This window comes from Tamandua tetradactyla, chromosome 20, assembly GCF_023851605.1.
Source record: "Tamandua tetradactyla isolate mTamTet1 chromosome 20, mTamTet1.pri, whole genome shotgun sequence".
Taxonomy (NCBI): Eukaryota; Metazoa; Chordata; class Mammalia; order Pilosa; family Myrmecophagidae; genus Tamandua; species Tamandua tetradactyla.
In genome coordinates, this window is record NC_135346.1 from 2,579,262 (window position 1) to 2,601,477 (window position 22,216).

The following is a 22,216-nucleotide window of genomic DNA, read 5'->3' on the forward strand; positions in this document are numbered from 1 at the left end:
AAGCATATACATTGTTCTCTAGTGTTCATGGAACATTCTCCAAGATAGATCATATGCTGGGGACAAACAGGTCTTTATAAATTAAAAACACTGAAATTATTCAAAGCGCTTTCTCTGATCATAATGGTGTGAAGCTGGATCTCAATAACCACCAAAGAACAGGAACATTCACAAATATACGGAGATTAAATAACACACTCTTAAACAACCAGTGGTTCAAAGAAGAAATTTCTAGAGAAATCAGTAGCTATCTGGAGACGAATGAAAATGACAATGCAATTTATCAGAACTTATGGGGTGTGGCAAAGGCTGCTGAGAGGGAAATTTATTGCCCTAAATGCTTATATTAAATAACAAGAAAGGGCAGGCCATGGTGGCTCAGCAGGCAGAGTTCTCACCTACCATGCTGCAGACCTGGGTTTGATTCCCAGTGCCTGCCTATACAGAAAGCAAAACAAAACAAAAAAACAAGAAAGAGCAAAAATTGAGGACTTAAAAGAACACCTGGGGGAACTTGAGATAGAACAGCAATCTAACCCCAAAGCAAATAGAAGAAGAGAAATAGCAAAGATTAAAGCAGAGATAAATGAATGGGAGAACAAAAGAACAATAGAAAGAATCAATAAAACCAAAAGTTATTTCTTTGAGAAAATCAATAAAATTGATGGGCCACTAACAAAACTGACAAGGAAAAAAGAGAGAGAATGCAAATAAACAAAATCAGAAATGAGAAGAGGTATGCTACCACAGAATCTGATGGAATAAAAGAAATCATAAGAGTATACTATGAACAACTATATGCTAACAAACTAGACAACTTAGATGAAATGAACAAATTCCTGGCAACACACAAACAAGCTACACTGACTGAGGAAGAAATAGAAGATCTCAACAAACCAATCACAGATAAAGATTCAATCAGTCATCAAAAATTTTCCTACAAAGAAAAGCCCAGAGCCAGACAGCTTCACAGGGGAATTTTATCAAACATTCCAAAAAGAACTAACACCAATCCTGCTCAAACTTTTTGAAAAAAATTGAGGAAAAAGGAACTCTATCTAAGTCATTTTATGGAGCTATAATTTTAATACCACAACGGGGTAAATATGCTATAAGAAAGGAAAACTACAGGCCAGTCTACCTAAATAACATAGATTCAAAAATTCTCAACAAAATATTAGCAAGTTGAATCCAACAACACATTAAAAGAATTATACATCACAACCAAGTGGGGTTTATACCAGGAATGCAAGGATGGTTCAATGCAAGAAAATCAATTAATATAATACAGCACATTAACAAATCAGAAAGGGGAGAAAAATCACATGACCGTCTCAATTGATGCTGAAAAAGCATTCGACAAAATTAAACGTCCTTTTCAGAGCCCAGGACAAACTCTGGGATCTGTCCTGTAACTATTTGTTGAAGAGTGCTTTGAAAACTATTGCTTTTATTATTTCTTTGCTTTGTATATATGTTATAGTATACAATAAAAAAGTTAAAAATATACTAGAGGCATGCAACAGCAGATTTGCACAGACAGAAGAAAGAATCAGTGAGCTACAATATGGGACAATCAAAATCAGCTAGAGAAAAGGAGGGAAAAACTTGAGCAGTATCTCAGGTATATGACTGTCAGCATGAAGTGAACAAACATATGCATCGTGAGTGTCCCAGAAGAAGAAGAAAAGGGAAAAGGGGCAGAAAGTACATTTAATGAAATGATGACTGAAATGTATCCAACTCTTATGTAAGACATAAATATACATGTCCAAGAAGTATGATATACTCCAAAGAGTATAAATTCCAATAGACCTACTCTGAGACACATACAATGCAAAATGTGAAATGCCAAATTTAAGGAGAGAATTCTGAAAGCAGCAAGAGAAAAGTAATCCATCACATATCAGGGATCCTCAATAAGACTAAATGCCAATTACTCATCATGAATCATGGAGGCATGAAGGCAGTGGTATTTAAGTATTTAAGGTACTGAAAGAGAAAAACACCTAAGAATAAACATTCTTTATCCAGCAAAACCATTTTCCAAAACTGAGGGAAGGTTCAAAATATTCACAGATAAAGAGAAACTGAGAGAGATTGAAAGGACAAATATTGTATGATTTCACTGGTGTGAAGTAATTAGAATAGGCAAACTCATAAACTTAGAAGGTAGAATATTGTTTACCGGGGTTGGGTTGGGTGTAGAGAATGGGGAATTAATGCATGATTTGTACAGAATTTCTATTCAGGTTGACTGTAAAGTTTTGGAAATGGTTGGTGGGAGCACATTATTGTGAATCTAATTAGCAGAACTGACTCATGTAAATGCAGTTAAAAGGGGAAATTTTACGTCATATGAATTTTCTAGAATAAAAATTATAAGGTAAAACATAGGTCTGTATGACACAGTGAACAGTAATTTAAGTGATTAACTATAGTCTATAGTACAGGCATTAAAATGATCTTTCATGAATTATTACATATGTAACACACTAATGCAAGGTATTAATATTAGAGTGGTATATGGGGGAACAACTAATATGAACTTTGTACTATGGTCAGTAGTACAAATTTAATATTCTTTCAACAACTTTAACAAAGTTAACACAGTACTGCAAAATGTCACCAATGGGGTCATGGTATGTTGGAAGGTTGTGTTTTTTACATGATTTTTCTGTAAGCCTACAACTCCTATAATTAAAAAGTTTCCACAAAAATAGATAATAATAATACATGAGTGTATTTTCTGCATGATTTTTGCATATTTTATGTATATTTTCTTTATGATTTTTCTGTAAGCCTACAGTTACTCTAATAAAAAAAGTTATATTTTAAGAAAAAAAATAGAAACTTTCCACAGATTGATATCAAGTAAAAATATTCTATCAGTAATTACAAACTTTCCAACAAAGCAAAATCAGAACCAATTGGCATGATTGGTGAATTTTATGAAATATTAAAAAAAATTAATCCCGTAACTTCACAAACTCTTCCAAAGTATTTAAGAGGAGGAAAAACTTCCTACTTCATTCTCACTGGCCAGTATTTTCCTGGTAACCATGACAGAAAAAAAATCAAATTACTGACCAATATCCCTTATGATTATAGGTGCAGAAATTTTCTGAGGAGTTGGAGAAATTGACTTTCTCCAATTGTGCATTGCTGATGAAAATGCAAAATAGTGAATTCACTGTGAAAAGTGTATTCATGGATCCTAAAAGTTAAGTATAGAATTTCCATGCAATCTAGCACTTATCTACTCCTACTCAAAAGCATTATAAGAGGGACTCAAACAGATGCTTGTATGTCAACATTAAAGTATCATTATTGACAATTGTCAAAAGGTGGAACAACCCCAGTATACATCAACAGATGAATGGATGAACAAAAAATGGTGCTTGGATATGAAAGAATATTATTGAGCCATAGAAAGGAATGAAGATCTGATACAGACTAAAACAGGGATGAGTTTTGAAAACATTAGGCTAGAAATAAAATTCTAATAATTATTTCACTGACATTAAATATTTAGAATAAGCAAGTTCATAGAGACAGAATATAGATTAGAGGTTACAGGGGCCGAGGGAGAGATGACTAGGAAGTTATAGCTTATTGGGTATAGAGTTTCTATTTGGAGTAATGAAAATGTTTTTGTAAAGGATGATGGTGATTGCAGCAACATTGTAAATGTAATTAATGAAACTGAATTGTACACATGTATTTTGGCTAAACGGTGAAAGTTGTTCTTAAAAAATATGAGTGTAGACATTCTGGACACACAGGGTATCAAGAAATTTTCTTCCAATATATCCTTTCTTGGGATGGGAGACAGCTCTACTAAGACAAGTGATTTGAGAAGGAAGCAGAGCTCTTGAGATTGCACCTGTACACTTGATTCAGAAGGCAACAAATAAGACTGGAGCAAGTCAGGGTGCACTAGAAGAGTTTCTCCAAAAAGGATTTGCAGAATAATTAAGATGAATGACTATATTCTGAAGAGATTCAGATATTTGACAGATATTGGATTTATTGGTAAATTCTGTATTTAAAAACTAGCAAGTTAAAAAATGCAGAATAATTTATAACTCTAGAATAAAGCAAACATTTTTACAGCAGTAGTGGAATAATTATAATTTTTTGACTAAACTCTAAAGTGCAGTCAGAGTCATAATAATATAAACACTGAATATTGATCAAACCCAGTTCAGATTAAATTCTTCTGGAGTGATGGAGAGTGTGCCCCCATGCAGCTGGGGTAAGAAAAGGAATAACTAACACTGCTGTTCAGAAAGATAAATGTCTAAAAAGGAAAAATCAAGAGTAAAAGTATGTGCTTTATTGAGATGCTGAGGTAAAAATAAAGAGTTGAAAGTTGTACTTTTGAAATGAAGAAAATAGGTAAAAGTGGAAAGTGAGTTTCCTGTACATCTTAAAATGTTTAAGAGAATTGGTTGGCTCTTCAAACTCTGTGCATGTATATCTTTGATAAAATACCACTTTTAAATAAGACAATTCACAAACAATGTCACAAAAATGCACACAAAAGTATAGGGACAGAATCAAAATAGGGTGGAAGAAAGAGATAAAGCTGAACAAGAAAAAATGGGAAAAATAACCAGCAAATAATGAACACAATCCCAAGAAATTCACAATTTTATAGGGCTTGTCTTGGTTAGATTTATTTGACACCAGAAAGAAACATATTGCTTCCTCCCATAATGATGAATATCCATGAAAGTCACAATTATAAGGCAGACAGGAAATCAAAGAGAGGACAGGCCAATTTCTAGAGATTACATAGCAAGTCATTATTTAAACTTTTACTCAAATCCAAACCTACAGCTTTCCAAGAAAGTTTCTTTTGGAAAGTTCCTCCAAATCTTTATAAAAGTGAATCTAGATAAAATCTGTGTCCCCTTTTTTTGTTTCTGTATCACCAGGCTCTTTATAGCTTCTTTGACATCTCTGTTTCTCAAAGTGTAGATAATGGGGTTAATCAAAGCTGGAATCAGATTATATAGCAGTGCCACAAACTTGGTAGCATCATGAGAGTGCTTTGGCTTGGGAGTCAGGTACACATAGATGATAGTACTGTAGAAAATGGACACCACCGTGAGGTGGGAGCCACAGGTCCCAAGGGCCTTCTTCCTCCCCCCAGGTGTCTTTATTCTCAACACACTATGGGCAATGCGTCCATAAGAGACCAAGATCAGTGAGACAGGAAAGACAAGGAAGATGCTACTAAGCATCCTAATCTCCTTCCTGTAACTTGTGGTGTCCACACAGGCCAGTTGCATGATTGGGGGTGTCTCACAGTAGAAATGGTTTATCCACTGATGCCCACATCAGGGAAGGGTCATTGTGATAGGGGTGTGGACCAATGAGTTGCTGAAACCAAGACACCAGGATATGCTGGCCAGTCTCCAGCACAGCTGTGGTGGCATTAAGGTGACATAATGCAAGGGCTGGCAGATCACAACATAGCGGTCATATGCCATCATGGCCAGAAGGACACACTGCTCCCCAGACCCAGTGTGATGAGGAGCTGGACCACACATCCAACAAAGCTTATGGATTTGTCTGGCCCCCTGAGATTGACCAACATCTGAGGGCTGACACAGGTCACATGAGTGAGGTCAATAAAAGAGAGATGAGTGAGGAAGAAATACATGGGTGTGTGGAGATGAGGATCCAGACAAGAGATCAGAATGATGGTTCCATTGCCCATGAGTGTTAGAAGGTAGGATATCAGGATAAACACAAATAAGATGCACTCTAGCCATGGTTGTTCTGAGAAGCCCACCAAGATGAAGCCCCCTCCAGATGTGTAATTGTCTCTTCCCATCACCTCCTGGGTGTCCTATGAAAATAGTAAAAAAAGCAATTGACAATTGTGTTCTGTCTATGATATGTGTAAATGCTGCCTCTGACTGAATTTAGTAAATATCCCTGTTAATTCATTTCCCCTTCCCCTTTACAACACGGGACAGGTGGCCAATTTAGAGGTCTCTCATTTAGACATGGAAAATAATTATGTGTAGAAGAGATTGCTAACAGTCTCTTGCAGGAATTGCCACATATCGCAATTCTTTCTCTGAACTGCACTGATATTTGTTTTATTCTTACTACATCTGGATAAAAATAAGTCATTGGAAGGTTGAAAGTTGTGTGAAAGTTAAATCCACCATCAAGAAAGGAAATCTCTGCCCTAAGCTAATAATAATAATTTCCATGCCTGGTGAACGTTGAGAGGAAGTTTTGGTTTTGAAATTAAAGATTAATTCATGTGTCCCTACTCAAACTATATAAAATGTAAGGCTGACTGTAGTGATTCCCACTTCAATTTGCCCCTGTTATGGTAGACCAAATGACTAAAGTTGCATAGCACATTGTACATCAAAATCTTCACTTGGAGATCACATTCAAACCACACAGTGGCCCACTTGTTATAAAAAGATTAAAACCTGGGGAAGAAACATGAATTGTAAAAGTATATCAATGGTTCTCACCCATGTGCATGAGAATCACCATGAAGACTTGTTAAACATAGATTCTGGGTTTTACCCTCAGAGTCTCTGATTCAGTATGTCTTAGTGGCATCAATATATTCCATTTCTACCAAGTTCCAGGAGATATTGATGCTGCTGGTTGGAGGCCACACTCAAAGAAACATTGTCTTACCTTTTTTTATTTTTCCAGAGTAATCTTCATTGTATCCTCATTGAGTAGACAGTCAACAGCAACTTCCATAATGAAATAATCAGTTATCAAGTTGATGAAGAAATTATAATAATCACCTAACATTACTAAGTTCAAGGAGAGGCTGGTAGCAGAACTCTAGCTCCAAGGACCTGAATAAAGTCTGGATTGTACATTGTATCATGTTCACACTCTCAAACTACCTCCTTTACCTGTCAGTGTCTGTTCTGAGTGCACACTGATATCAGTCCAAATAAACTGAACCATTAGTAGATATGTAGAACTATGTACATGTCTGCACATATTGTGTACACATGTATATCTGCATAGGATACATATATCACCTGGGGGATTTGAGTAAATAGTTATTGCTCATGACCACAGAAAACATTTGAAATTAATTGTAATTTAACAGTATCAACTTAATACAGAAGAGTCCATGAGTCTCACATAAGGACATTCACATGAAGAAATTTTTCATCTACTGTTTCCTTTCCCATGCATTCAGAGATTGTACTAATGAAGAAAAAGTTGAAGATTTGAATGCCATATTAAAACAGTTATGTTTATTCAGGGCAAAGAGTACTTCAGACACTTTCTTCCTGGCCACTATATATACACACAATCACGAGCTACCATCTTACCAGAGTAGGCAAGTATTCAGAAAGGAAACTTAAACCTGAATGTGAATGACCACTGGAAATACAACGCAAGCATAAAGAAGAGATTTATCATCATGGCAAATCAGCATTTTTCCTTGCTATTGACATAAATAATAAAAATCAGCTAGAATAAGAAAGAGAAATTTAATGTTCATTTTCAGCAAAACCAGAAATTAGCCAAAAGTCCAGATCAAAAATCTTGAGAAGAGCTGCCAAACATAGTTGGATTGAATACTATATGCAGAGGGAATGGAAAAGGATGCTTGAAAAGATTATTCTACAGCTACAGATCTCAGGAAGAGACAACAAAAAAACATCATAGGCAACCATGCTTACAGGTTGGTGCCAATGATTGGATTTGGAAACTGAGGAATGGTCCAAATGAGAAATCATGTGGACAAGCCATATTTATAAAGAGCATCATAATATCAGAGAAGGAGAAGGTTTATATGTGATGAGTCCCACAACATCTGCTCCCTGTGATTGGGGAGAAATATAAGGTAAACATATATATATATATAAAAAACACATGATCATAAGACAAAATCCAGGGTTCCTACGATGAGACCCTTGCTGTTCATTATGTGCACTTCATACAAAGGCTAGTTTGCAAAAAGCACTTATCCTTCAATGATGAGTAGTGGAAAAGAACTAGCAGAGAGCCTGTACAAAAAAAATAAGACAAACATGATCAAAGGAAGAGGAAATATAAGTAACAGATAAAGACACATAGAAGAAAAAAAGTTGCCAAAGAACAGAGGAAATTGGGAGAAGCATTTCACCATGAATAATAATTTTGTTTAAATCTTAAATTGAATCATCTCTAAGAGGCATAAACATAGCAAAAAGATTTAAAACTTCAAAAAACATGAGGTAAGAAAATGGGATATGAACTATGACCCAACAAACACCAAGAAACTCAGGGAAAGGGAAAATATTAAGTTATCACAGAAATAAAGAAAAATTGAATGGGGCACAAAGTAAGGTTCCTAGAAGAGAGTAATAAGAGAGTGAGTAAATTGAAACAGAAATAAATGAAGAGTTTAAGGGAAATAAAAAGGGAAATATTAGCTATAACAGGAAGGCATTGCAGGATTGAAAAACTCAAGGGATAATGAAAAGAGTGGAACTTTTACACATATCATTAGAAAGCATTTATGAAATTAAAGAATATTTGAGTCTATGGATTTGAAGAATATACTATAGTCTTAGGAAAATTGATCCAGACAAGTCAACACTGACATACTCTTGGCACAGTTAGTGAATGTCAAAGACACAGCAGCCTTAGGCAGCTAAACAAATGGGTTAAATCTCTTTTGAGAGAAAACAAATCAGTCTTTCTTCAGACAACAAGACAATATTCAACACTGCAAGACACTAAGGCAGAACATATAAAACCCTAAACTCTGCTCCACCTGGAGGGTAACAGGCCTGGGAAAATATATTTTGTGGTGAAGCTTGCATTAATAAAAAAGATTATTTCCATGAAAAAAGTGCCACATTAATGAGTGGGAGCAAGCAGTCACTGAGGTTTTCAAGGCATGTCATAGATACCACAAGCAGGACAAAGGGCCAAAGAGCCCTACTCTGTCTCCATTTCTGACAAATGTGGAGACAGGATGGGGAAGCACCCATGAAGTGGAGCAAGTTGGATGCCTAGCTGGCTGTACTGGGAAATACAATTAGAGGAAGGCTCCTCAAAGCACAAAGTACTTGAGGCATAATGCCAAGGCAGAGGTCCAAATAGATGGACTCTTAAGGGTCCATGGATGGACTCTTAAGATGAAATGTATGGCCCAAGGATATCATACCCAGAAATTTTAACCATGCAAGAATGATGGGAAGTTTTTCCCATGAGCTCAGAGATGATATGAAAATCTACTGAAAAAGATGAGCAGGATGCATTGAAATGCACTCCCATACCCAACTAAAGCCAATGTGGGGTCAATGTGATGTAAGAGAATGTAAAAGTTGCATGTCTTGAAAGTGTTGAAATAACAAACGCGACACAATTTAGAAGTGAAAAATGTAAAAGAGTACTTGGAAGATAGAGTAAGTAAATTGATTTTTCAATTATTAATAGCTAAAGGTCAAAGGCATCATTAAAGCTGAAAAAAGGGCAGAGTCATAAGCATATTTGAATACAAAGCATAATGTTAAAAAATTGATATCATCAAATAAAAATAGAGTACAAGTAAGAGTACAAATATTAATAATTTCATCCATGAACTAGAACAAATGTTCAAAAACTATTATAAGGAGTTGATAATAGAATGGTAATGGAAAAAACCCACAAGATTCCAAATTATGGACTATAATTAATGGTAATATCTTAATAGCCTTTCATCCGCAGTAACATGTACAACATGAATGTCAGGGATCAATGATGGGGGTGGGGTAAATGGTGGCAAATTTTGTTTTTTAGCTTACTGGAATAAAAAATAGATGTTGAATTACCTAGTTAGCCATCTAGAAAAAAAGATAAAGTTACACACATACCTCAACACTTTTAGCAGTATAAATTTAAAATGGACCACGTATGTAAATACAAAAAAGAAACTATAATAGAGCTAAAAGAAACCCATGAGAGAATTCTTTTTGGATGTTGCAAGGAAAAAGAGCTTTCTAACAACACAAAATAAAAAATTATTTAAAATATTCATAAATTTACTTCTATATTTCTTAAAACTTCAAAACAAAGTCAAAAATTGAAAAATGAAACAATTATTTGTAGTTCACATCATAAAAAGCTAGAGTTCTAGGGCAGGTGATGGTGGCTCAGTGGCAGAGTTCTCACCTGCCATGCCGGAGACCTGGATTCAATTCCTGGTGTCTGCCTATGCAAAACAAAAAAGCTGGAGTTTCTAAAATATGAAAACATCTACAAATAAGTATGATTACAAACTAATAGATTACAAGGGGTATGGAGAGAGTTCCCCAAAAAAGGAAATATAAATAAGTCTGAAACTGAGAAGGGATTACAATCTCACTCATGAAAAGAAAAGTGTAAATTTAATCTACTCTTCAGCACCATTCTCACTTTCAGCTTTCTAGAGTTGAAATTAGAGATTTCATGGAATCTAATTTCATGAAATTAGAGATTTTGTAATTGAGAAGTTGGGGGTGAAGGGATAATTATGATTAGTGAATCATTATATAGATATTCCTTTTTACTTTTTGGTATAGTAGGGTAGACAGAGGAAAGTACCTGAAATCTCTGAACTGTAATCCAGCTGCCTTGATCTCTGATAATGATTGAATAGCCTTTACCTTGTGTCCTTGTGATTGTAAAAACATTGTGACTAAATTTTACTTGTATGCATTTATCCAGTTTTTTATTTAATTTAAGAGTCTTGTGATCACTAAAGTTTATTAATGATGGGGTCTTGGGCTAACCCAGAATTAACCTACTCCAAGCCCAAAGTTATTTTGATAGTCAAAATTGGATCTAACCAAAATGGGCCCACCATATGCAGTCATTAGTCTCTAAGCTATAAGTTACCTGTGCCTAGTTACAATGCTTAAGCTCACACCCTTCACCATGTGAAGGCCTCCATTTCCTTACATATGTTCTGTGACTAAACATGTAATCAATCTGTTCATGCTCAATAATTAGATCACCTCTAATGAGATCATGTAGAACCAATGTGCTCATTATCCTAAACCTGCCCATCTTTTGATACAATAAAACTATCAGACTACCACAGTTCGGGGAGACAGATTTGGGGGCCAATAGGCCATTTGATCCCCTGCTTCATGCCTAACAATCAACTTTTTCTTTCTTTGAAACCCTGGTGTCTCAGGAATCAGTCATATGAGTGCATAGGGCAAAAGAATCCACCACCTTTGTCTGGTAACAATTTGTAGAGATTAAATTAGCAAAAAAGAAAAAACCTCTATTGAGATCAATTTACAATAACTATTACAATTATGAGTGGCAAACCCTGTGAATCAGCAATTTCACTTCTGAAAATTTATCCTACATATACTCTCACAGGTATACAAAATGATGGATATAAAAAGCTACTCTTTGAAGCATTGTTTGTGATTCTTCATGTGATAAGGGGGGCAGGAACACTCCTGGGTAAATTGTGGCCAACTTAGAGGCCCTCGACTCTTCACCATGAAGGCTGCTCTTTATCGCTTGTCTCAAGGTCACCTCACTATTAGTTAGGAGGTCATTCCTATGCCCACTATAAACCATCTCCTTTAGTTTAAGGTTATCTCTTCCAGTAGCCAGAGGGCAAGGAAAACAACTGCTCCCAACCTAATTAACAATGTTTGTATGCTGAACACAATAAACTCATCCTTGAATCTTTCCTTATAAAGTATTTCCCATCTGGGTTTTTTCTTTTTGATATTTCTCTCCTTCCTCACATTCTTCTTAAATAGAACTGCTCTTCAAATGGACCCAGTACTGGAGATAAAGTATAAAAAAGCAAAAGCACTAAGTATGGGGGCAGAGACTATAGTAAAGGAAGTGCCATGGCCCAGCTCTCACATCAGTTCCACAAAGAACTAGAAAGAAACACAAAATCTTTCAAAATATCCCTGAGTGTTTGATAAGAATGAGGACTTCTCCAATTCCTCTTTCCTTAATAGCTCTCTGTCTCACACTGTGGTTAATGATGAGACAAATCTGGGCTTTTTCAAACATGAATAGAGCTTTGGAAGAAAAATTTAGCTACAGTCTGGTAAATACAAAAGGATGGAGATTGTAATGAAATGGATGGGATTAGTGCTGAGCACAGAGCCTCATACTGCTGCTCAGTCTCCTGGTCTTGCGCTGGTCTCTGGGAAGTCATTTCCCTGTACATGTGTGTGCATTTTCATGGCCATCCCTTTCCCCATCCCCACCCCATACACACACAAACTCACCACCACCTCTGTGAGCATAGAAGTCTTCTTGGCTGCTGGTTCTCAAATGGGTGTATCTGACCCTGTCTTCAGTTAAAAGAACCCACATGCAGACACCTGAACTATCTCTTAAGTAAGTGTCCCACATTTGGGGGAGTTTTCTACGGATTTTAATTACAGATGGTACTGGTGAAACTAACTACATTTTAAAAAACTGAATAAGTCATAAAGTCAATAAGTCATAAATGAATGTTGTAAAGCCTAGAATAACAAATATTTAGAGTATTTGCTAAAATATTACCGAATTCTTATTATTTCTTCCTTAATAAATATCCCTTCAGTTTTCTCCTTAGGGCCAATCCTACATAGCCTCTTCTTTCTTCTCTTTTATCCCTCTCTCTTTTCAGTAGAAAAGCCCCAATTTTATGTCCTGCATGCACCATTAGTTTAGTCAAAACTTCACTGAGGAGGTTGAGCAGAGTAAGGACAAGTGACAATGGATTTCCGATGGTATCCAGCTAATGTCTAAAAGAAAAAGGACAAGCAGTTCTGTGCTGTCAATATTCTCCTGCTCCCTATAGGGAAGTCATCTCTTATTCCTCTCTCAGAAGGGCAATTTAAAGAAACTTGGAATTGCTTGTTCACTCAGGCATACCTACAGGGACTGTGTTAGTTAGATCCAGGTGTCAACTTGGCCAGGTGAGCATACCTAATCTTGTTGCTGCGGACATAAGCCAATGTCACGTGACTCTCATCTGGTGCTAATTGCATCCGCAGTCAGCTAGGAGGCGTGTCTGCTGCAGTGAGTGACGTTTGACTTAATTGGCTGGTGCTTAAATGAGAGAGCACAATGTTGCACAGCCAAGCAGCTCGGCATTCCTCATCTCAGCACTAGCAGCTCAGCCCAGGCCTTTGGAGATGCAGAAAGAAGTCACCCCGGGGAAAGTTGTTGGAACCCAGGGGCCTGGAGAGAAGACCAGCAGAGACCATCTTGTGCCTTCCACGTAAGAAAGAACCTCAGTGGAAAGTTAGCTGCCTTTCCTCTGAAGAACCAACAAAATAAATTCCCTTTTATTAAAAGCCAATCCGTCTCTGGTGTGTTGCATTCCAGCAGCTAGCAAACTAGAACAGGGACCAACAATCCCTAGTGTTCAATTAGCCTCTGTCATGGATAAGAAGATGCAGGGGAACTCAAAGACTGCGGTTTCCCATTGAGGATGCATTTGCCTCCAAGGGGACCTATTTTCAAAAAGCAATGTTTGGGAATGCCCAATAGTACAGAGTTCTATTAAAATTGTCAAGAGCATGAGATATGCTTCCTCTAATATAATTGGGTGGCCATTTTCTCGCATGTCAAATGAAAGAATAACTCACCAACCACATACTAATTTTATGAAATTGTCCTTCCAATTCAAATAATCCCATTTTCTCCCTTAGGTCAATCCATATGCTTGAATTATTTAGACCTTGATTCTCATAACTAGAATATGAGGATCTTCATATATACAACAATTCAGAAGGAAAACATTTGTTCCATGAACATTATATCACATTTATTGGTTAGTGCCTTCAGCGGTAAATATAAAAGTATGGATTCTTAGGCATTGGCTGGTTGGGTAGACTTTGGAAGAAGACAGGCCACATTCAAATCATGGCCCTCCACTTAGTGCCTGCATATCTTAAGTCAAGTTACTCAAAATATCTAGCTTTTAATCTCCTGGTCAGTAAAATAAGGTATGGCTAAAACATAACTATCTTCCATGTTGTACCAATTGAATGACAATGTAGCATATTAGTTATGGTGGTGCTTGAAATATAGTTAGAGCTCAAAAATGAGAACTATTATTATAGGAATGATTAACTTTGGACAGTGAAAAAATATTCTCTCAGACCAGAAAAGCATGGAGTAACTCCAAAGAGTCTAGAATCCTACTCAAGAGTCATTGAAGTAAAACCATGATTCTGCTAATCTCATATCTGATTCCTTCTCCAACTATCATAATTTGTAAGCTCAATCTTTCCCTACCAAAAATTCATTCTGAAAAATGATCACTGGTATGGTGTGATAGTAAGGGTAGAACTTAGGGTTGCAGAAACATAAAACTAAGTACCATCCCATATTTGCTAGATGAATTTGGGAAAATTTCTTAAGACCTTTAAACTTCTCCCTTAAAAACTACATAGGAAATATAACAATAATAACCATCTCACAATTCTGTAAAGATAAGTGAAAACTTATATAAAAGTGGTTTTTGAAATATCAAGCAAATGGCAGCTGTTGTTATTGGAGTAAATGGTGATTAACTCAAACTGAAAATTACTGAGGCTACAGAAGTTTTCAAAAAGAGTTTGACTGAAACCAACACTTAAGTACATAGATTGAAATGAAAGGGGTGGAATTTGAGGTAGTCATAATATTCACACTTAGCCTATAGCCTCCTGAACTTCCCACAACTTTACCATGGAAATACGTTTCTATCATCTTTGTCACTCCCTTTTATTCTTTCCTTTCATCTATATCACTTACTCTTAGCTCATTATTTTTATGTCCATTCATTTCTTCTCTATTCTCTCCTGTCTTGCATGGAGATGTTTTGTCTGTGGCATCAGTCAGCATTACTGAGCCTCTTGGTACAGCTGATGAAATTTTGCTGACTCTGTTTGTTCAGTTATACCATAATGATTCTGCCTTTTTCTTGATAAATTACATGCATGTCTGAGATTTTATGTGTTGTAGGGGTACCTCTATTTGTGATCTCTTTGCTTATCATATAAAGGTAACATCTTTAAGAAACCTTAGAAACGGACCTTGAGGTGTGAAGACACAGAGTCAGGGCCTTTGTTAATTAGTAAAGGAGCAAGATTGATCTCATGACTTTTGTCTTGGGTTCAGTGCAATTTAGATGTCACTATGCTGGCAATAGTTGACTTTTGGAAAAGGAACTTTCATTCCAAATTATGTCTTCTCATTCTTAGACATATTTAGAAACCAGTCCCCTCTCCACAAGTGGCCATAGCACCCTCTCCTGAATTCCAAACACATTTCTTTGGAAATTTGTGATCCAAATAAATATTTGTGCCCTCTTGTAAAATGATCATAGGCACAGAACTAGAAAGAGTCCCAAGAGTCCCTCATTTTCAACCTGTAGCCAAGAGAGGTGTTAAAACCCTGAAACCCAGTGAGGGCTATTGTTTTACTAACCAACTGACTTCCAAGGAAAAGGATGAATGCCATGATTTAAGAGCTATTACATGTATATGTACTCCTACCCCAAGTCTCTGTCTTTTCCTAGTGCATTCACATCCTGGTTGCCTGGAGTATAAATCAGAGGATTGAGTATAGGAGTAACTATAGTATCTAAAAGGGTAACAAACTGTCCCTCACTCTGAGAATAGCTGTGCATGAGTGGGAGGTATGTGCACATGGATAAGCCATAAAAAAGAAAAACTACTAAGAGATGGTATCTGCAAGTCCCAAAACCCTGCCTGCTCTAGCCATTTACTTGAACCTTAACACTGACTGGACAATGTGTACATAGGAACTTAGAATTAGTGCTGCTTGAACTACTATTATACTTTGCTAGCTGCTAGAATGCAATGTAACAGAAATGGAATGACTTTTAAAAAGGGATATTTAATAAGTTGCTAGGTTACAGTTCTAAGGCCAAGAAAATGTCCCAATTAAAACAATTCTATAGAAATATCCACTATAAAGCATCTAGGGAAAGATACCTTGGTTCAAGAAGGCCGGTGATGTTCAGTGTTCCTTTCTCAGCTGGAAGGGCACATAGTGAACATGGTGGCATCTGCTAGCTTTCTCTCCAGGCCTTTTGCTTCATGAAGATCCCCAGGAGGCATTTTCCTTCTTCATCTCCAAAAGTTGCTGGCTGGTGGACTCTCTGCTTTAGAATTCTGTGGTGTTGTGAAGCTTTCTCCAAAATACTTCTTTTATAGGATTCCAGTAAACTAATCAAGACCCATGTAGAATTAGTGGAGGTACATCTCCATCTAATCAAGTTTAATACCCACAATTGAGTCATATCTCCATGGAGATAACCTAATCAAGCTTCCAATTTATAGTACTGAATAGGGATTAGAAGAAACCATTGCTCTCACAAGATTGATTGGGATTAAAACATGGCTTTTCTAAGGTACATAATCCTTTCAAACCAGCACAACTACCAAGGTTATAGCTCAAGACACAAATAACTTGGCCTCATTTCCTTGTGTATCCTCACAAGCCAGCTTCAGAAATACAGATATGACAGAAGAAATTATTCAGGTGACAGAGGTCCCAGACGGACATGGTCATTATATTATCTGTCTGAATTAGAGCGCTCATGAATTCTCCTGCCCAAGAGATGTCAGCCACTATCTGACAGAGATGGAGGTACATAATGGCCATGCATCAGAGTGGTCAACAGACAGTAGCATGAAGGTCAAAGACCATCACCACCAGGAGCACACACTCAGTGGAATCCAGGAAAAGGGAGATGAACAGCTGGGCCATACACACTTCATATAAGATAAGAAGGTTGCTAGAAACTGAGGAACAGTACTGTTGGTGTAGCAGAGGTCCAGGAAGAAGATGTGGCAGAGGAAGAAGTATATGGGTGTGTGAAAGCCAATGTTCAGTTGAGAGAGAATGATAATGGTGGTGTTGCCCAAGAGAATTATAGAGTAGAAAATAAAAATGAAGACTAAAAGGATGAGTTCCAGGTAAAAACTCATTCTCTTCTGAGAATCCCACAAAAATGAAGGCTTATCTGAGATCTTTCCTTATCTGAAAGTAGACATGATATATCACCTCCCTCACAGCATTTGGTAAGGGCCACATGCAAATATGGAAACTGCTTCTAAAAATCTAAGGTGTAAAAATGTAGACTTTTTCTTCTATGTAGTCTAAAAATGTAGACTATATATACTATTCTCTTTTACATTTTTTCTTAGGCTATTAGGTAGTATATTTAATATATAAGGATCCAGACTTAACAAAGCTGAGATACAAGTTTGATCTCTGCCACATCTTCTTCCTGGACTTCTGCTACACCAACAGTACTGTCCCTCAGTTTCTATTGTTCTATTGTTTCTTTCTTCCCAATAAATATTGTCATCCACCAAAGTAAGAGATGCTTATTTGGTACAAAATTTGTATTTTCTATAGCATGCTATCTAATTTAACCTGCATTGTCCATTCTTTTCAACAACATAATTACATGGAACACTGAATAAGAAATGAGATCTTTGTTCTTTCTAAAGCTTAATGTAATACCATGACACATCCCAGAGTAACTTTGACAGAAAATGATAAACCATTTGCAAAGTTGACTTTTCCTTGGGGGAAATATGGGGGAAACTTCTTTGGGGTAAAATGTGGAAATATTAAACTTTCCAACCTAGGGAATTCCTGATATTCTCACAAGCATTATGGACTATCAATTTAATAAGCCAAGCCCTTAATCTTGGGACTTGTCCTTAAGAAACTTTTCCTGCAAAGGAGAACCTAAGTTTACTTGCAATTATGCCTAAGATTCACCCCAAGGAAATCCCTTTTGTTGCTCAGATGTGGCCTCTCTTCAATCCAACTCTGTAAATAAACTCACTGCCCTCCCCCCTATCTGGGACATGACTCCCAAAGGGGTAAATCTCCCTGGTAACATGGTGCATGACTCCTGGGGCTGAACCTGGCCCTGGCATCCTGGGATTGAGAAAACCCTCTTGGCCAAAAGGGGGAAGAGAAATGAAGGAAAATAAAGTTTCAATGGCTGAGAGATTTCAAACAGAGTTGAGAGTTCATTATGGAGGTTATTCTTATGCATTAATAGCTATTCATTTTTAGTTTCTAGTGTATTAGAATAACTAGTCAGAAATACCTGAAAATGCTGAGTCCAGTAGTTCTGATTCTTGAAGATAATTGTACAACTATATAGCTTTTACAGTGTGACCATGTGATTGTGAAAATCTTGTGACTGACACTCCCTTTTTCCAGTGTAAGGGCAGATGGGTAAGAAAATAAAGACAAAAAATAAAGAATACACAAAATAAAGGATATGGCATAGTTTGGATATTCTTTTCATTTTACTTTTATTTTTTGGAGTAATGAAAATGTTCAAACATTTATTGTGGTGAGGTATGCACAACTATATGATGTTACTAATTGCCATTGATTGTATACTTTGGATGATAATATGGCACATAAATCTATCTCAATAAAATTGCATAAAAATATTAGCCCAAAAACCCTGAAAGCTCTACTCATAAACAGCTGCGATTTGTTGCATAGGACTGAAAAGAGTGTATATCTGTCCTTTCAAGAATAAAACAATTAGCATAAACTATCCTCCTGATGCCGAATCATCCTGTCTGAATTCTCTCCCAATTCTCTCCTACAGATAAATCCATCACTAAACTTCCCAGGGAAGCTTGCTTTCTCCTTAGTCCAATTTTCATTGTACAGTTTCTCTATAACCTTTTTCACATTGCACTGAAATTGATTTAATATATCTTTGTTGCTCTCTTAAACAATCAATAGGTCAAAGAAAAAAATCAAAAGGGAAATATATAGAGATGAATGAAAATAAGAATATAACATATTAAAATTTATGGGATGTAGTGAAAGCAGTGTTCAGAAGGAAATTTATAGCCCTAAGTACTTACATTTAAAAGAAAGAAAGCTCAAGTCAGAGACCTGAGAACATCAAATGACCCAAAGTGAGCACATGGAAGGAAATAACAAATGTTAGTGGAGAAATAAATGAAATAAAGGAAAAACTATCAGAAAAAGATGACCAAAAGCAAATAGTTGTTCTCTGAAAAAAATTAAAAACTAGACTGACAAAAAATAGAGGACTTGCATAATTAAAATCAGAAATGAAGTGGGTGTCATCACTATGGATCCACAGACACACAAAGAATACTAAAAGGATTCTATGAAAAACTGTATACAAACAAATTAGAGAGTGAAGATGAAATGAAAGTGCCTTCACTGATTCAAGAAAACCTACAAGATCTCAATAGCCCAGTAACAAGAGGTTGAATAAATTATCAAAAACCTCCCAAAAAGAGAAGCCCATTACCAGCTTTCCTCACTTGTGAATTTTCCCAACCCTTAAAGAAAATGTAACATCAAAAGTTCTCAAATTCTTCTAAAAATTTGAGGATTGATGCTTTTTAATGCATTCTAAGAAAGTGAGCATACCCCTAATACAAAGCCAGATAAAGATACCTCAAGAAAAGAAAAGTACTGACTAACATTCCTCATGAAGACAGATGCAAAAATCCTCAACAAAATACTAAGAATCTGAGTCCAACTGCACACTGAAAGAACTCTACATGATGATCAAGTGGGATATATCCCAGATACGAAAGGGTATTAGACATAAGAAAATAAATTAATGTAATGCACCAAGTTAAGAAAATGAAGGAAAAAACAACAGATCATTTTAATTGGTGCGGAAAAGGCATTTGACAAAATTAGTACCTCTTCCTGAGGAAAATAATAGGAATAGGGTGGTGCAAGCATGGCTCAGTGGCAGAATTCTGGCCTGCCAGGCTGGAGACCCAGGTTCGATTCCAGGTGCTTGCCCATGTGAAATAATAATAATAATAATAATAATAATAATAATAATAATAATAATAGAAATAAAAGACAGATCCTTAACACCACAAATGGCATAAATGGAAAACCCCATCCAACATTGTACTTGGGTGGCAGGCTAAAAGTTTCCCCCTAAGAGCAGGAACAAGCCAGGATGCTCCTGTCGCCATTGTTACTGAACCATGTGCTGATACTTCTAGCCGGAGCAAGTAGGCAAGAAAAAGAAACAAAACCATCCAAATCAGAAAGGAAGAAAAAAAACTCTCCCTGTTTTCAGAATACATGATCAAATACATAGATAATTCAGAAATATCCACAACAAAGCTACTAGAGCTAATAAAGAAATTCAGCAAAATGCCAGGGTTAAAGATCAACACTCAAAAATCAATCTTGTTTCTATACAGTATTCTATAATGAACAATTTGGAGGAAGTCAAGGAAAATCTATTTACAGTAGCAGGTAAAAGAATCAAATTATCTAGGATTAGATTTAACCAAGAATGTAAGGGACTTGTACATTAGAAACAGGAAATAAGGCTGAAAGACTTTATAGAAGACATAAACAAGTGGAAGGACATTCTTTGTCCATGGATTTGAACCTGTCCATGGATTGGAAGATATTGTTAAGATGTCAATTCTGTCCAAACTGATATATAGAGTCACTGTAATTCTAGTGAAAATTGCAACAGGCTTCTTCACAGAAATGGAATATCCAATCTTCAAAATCATATGTAAGTGGAAGCAGCCCCAAAACCATTTCCAAAAACAAACTTGAAAGACTCATGTAGGAGCAAGAGTTAAAACACAACCCGCAGAATTTGTGAGGAGCAGATGGTGTCAGGGTGGTGGCAGCAGTAAGCTGGAGATTGTTATGTAGAGCAGTCTGGGAGGAAGAGAATGTTTACCCCAAATGGTTATGTTAAGTGTGAAGGAAGAGAGTACTGAAAAATAAGCACTCTGTTCTCTCATGAAATGTATGCATGTGTCTTGTCACCCTGCAATATATATAAGCAGGATCTGGTTAAGAATAAAGTTGTCTGTTGTCTGTTACGGCTGATCTTCAGACCCCCTGATCCCATCTTTTTCTTGTCATTCCTTAACATCGTTTGATCTCCATTTCCATAGGAAGCAACAGACTCACACTTTTTAATTCTAAAACTTACCATAAAGCTACCATAATCAAAACAGTCTGGCATAAGGACAGACATATAGGCCAATGGAATAGAATTCAGAGTTCAAAAATGAAACCTCACACCTGGGCCAACTGATCTTTGATATAGGTGCCAAGTTCACTCAGTGGTTACAGACTAATCTCTTTAACAAATTGTGTTGGGAGAACTGGATTACCTAATGTAAAAGAATGAAGATAGACATCCTACCTCACATCTTATACAAACCTTAATTCTAAATGCATAAAAACACTGATAAATATAAGTACTAAAGTTACAAAAATTCAAGTGCAAAAGAGGCAACCAACAGAATGCAGAAATATTTGAAAACCTATATATTTTAAGGATTTCACATCCAAAATATATAAAGAATTTCTGCAATTCAACAACAAAAGGTATATCACCCAATTAAAAATGAGTAAAAGGACTCGAGTAGACATTTCTCCAAAGAAGATATACAAGTACCCATTAAGCACTTGAAAAGGTGCTCAAAGTCATTGGTCATCCGAATTACAAAGCAAAATCACAATGTGACACCATCTCACTGCCACTGGAATGGCAACTATTAAGTGATGAGAGTGTCAAAAGTGTTGGAAAGGATATTGAAAAATAAAGACACACGCTCATTTTTTTGGTGGGAATGTAAAATATGAATGAAAATTTATTCAGAAATAGGTCTTGGTAAATATAATCAAGTTAAGATGAAATTACATTGGATTAGTGTAGTTCATAAATCAAATGACTGCTGTTCTTTTGAGGGAGAAGGAGATTTGGAGAAATACTAGGAGGAAGGAAATGTGAAGACAGAGACAGAAATTGGAGTGGTTCAGCTATAAGCAAGGAGCACTAGGAACTGCTGGGTGACACAGGAAGTTAGGAGGAGGCAAAAAAGGATTCTTTCCTAGATCCTTCAGAAGATGTGTGGCCCTGCTGGCACCCTGATTTCAAACTTCCAGTATCTAGAATTCTGAACTAATCAATTTCTGTTGTTGTAAGCCACCCAGTTTGTGGTACTTGTTACACAACCATAGAAAACCAATCCAGCATCCAAGAGTGAATACATTATAACCAATTTTCTGACATTTTATAATAAAGATGACTTTCTTTCCAATTTATGATAACAATTTCTTTCCTCATTTTCTTCTGAGACACCACCAGAAGTTCTTTTAACATTTTATTTCTACCAATGTGCTGTTCAGGATTACATACGTAGCCTCTAAAATGATAGTT

General features: G+C 36.3%; 1 long non-coding RNA gene and 1 pseudogene across 1 annotated transcript in view; one reads left to right on the forward strand and one right to left on the reverse strand.

The window, feature by feature from the left end:
- The window catches only part of LOC143664857 (uncharacterized), a 172,828-nt gene that overhangs the window by 63,148 nt on the left and 87,464 nt on the right, over window positions 1-22,216 (reverse strand). The gene's annotated exons all lie outside the window — the stretch shown is intronic.
- LOC143664686 (TGF-beta-activated kinase 1 and MAP3K7-binding protein 2 pseudogene) overlaps window positions 5,495-22,216 on the forward strand; it is a 45,469-nt pseudogene continuing 28,747 nt past the window's right edge.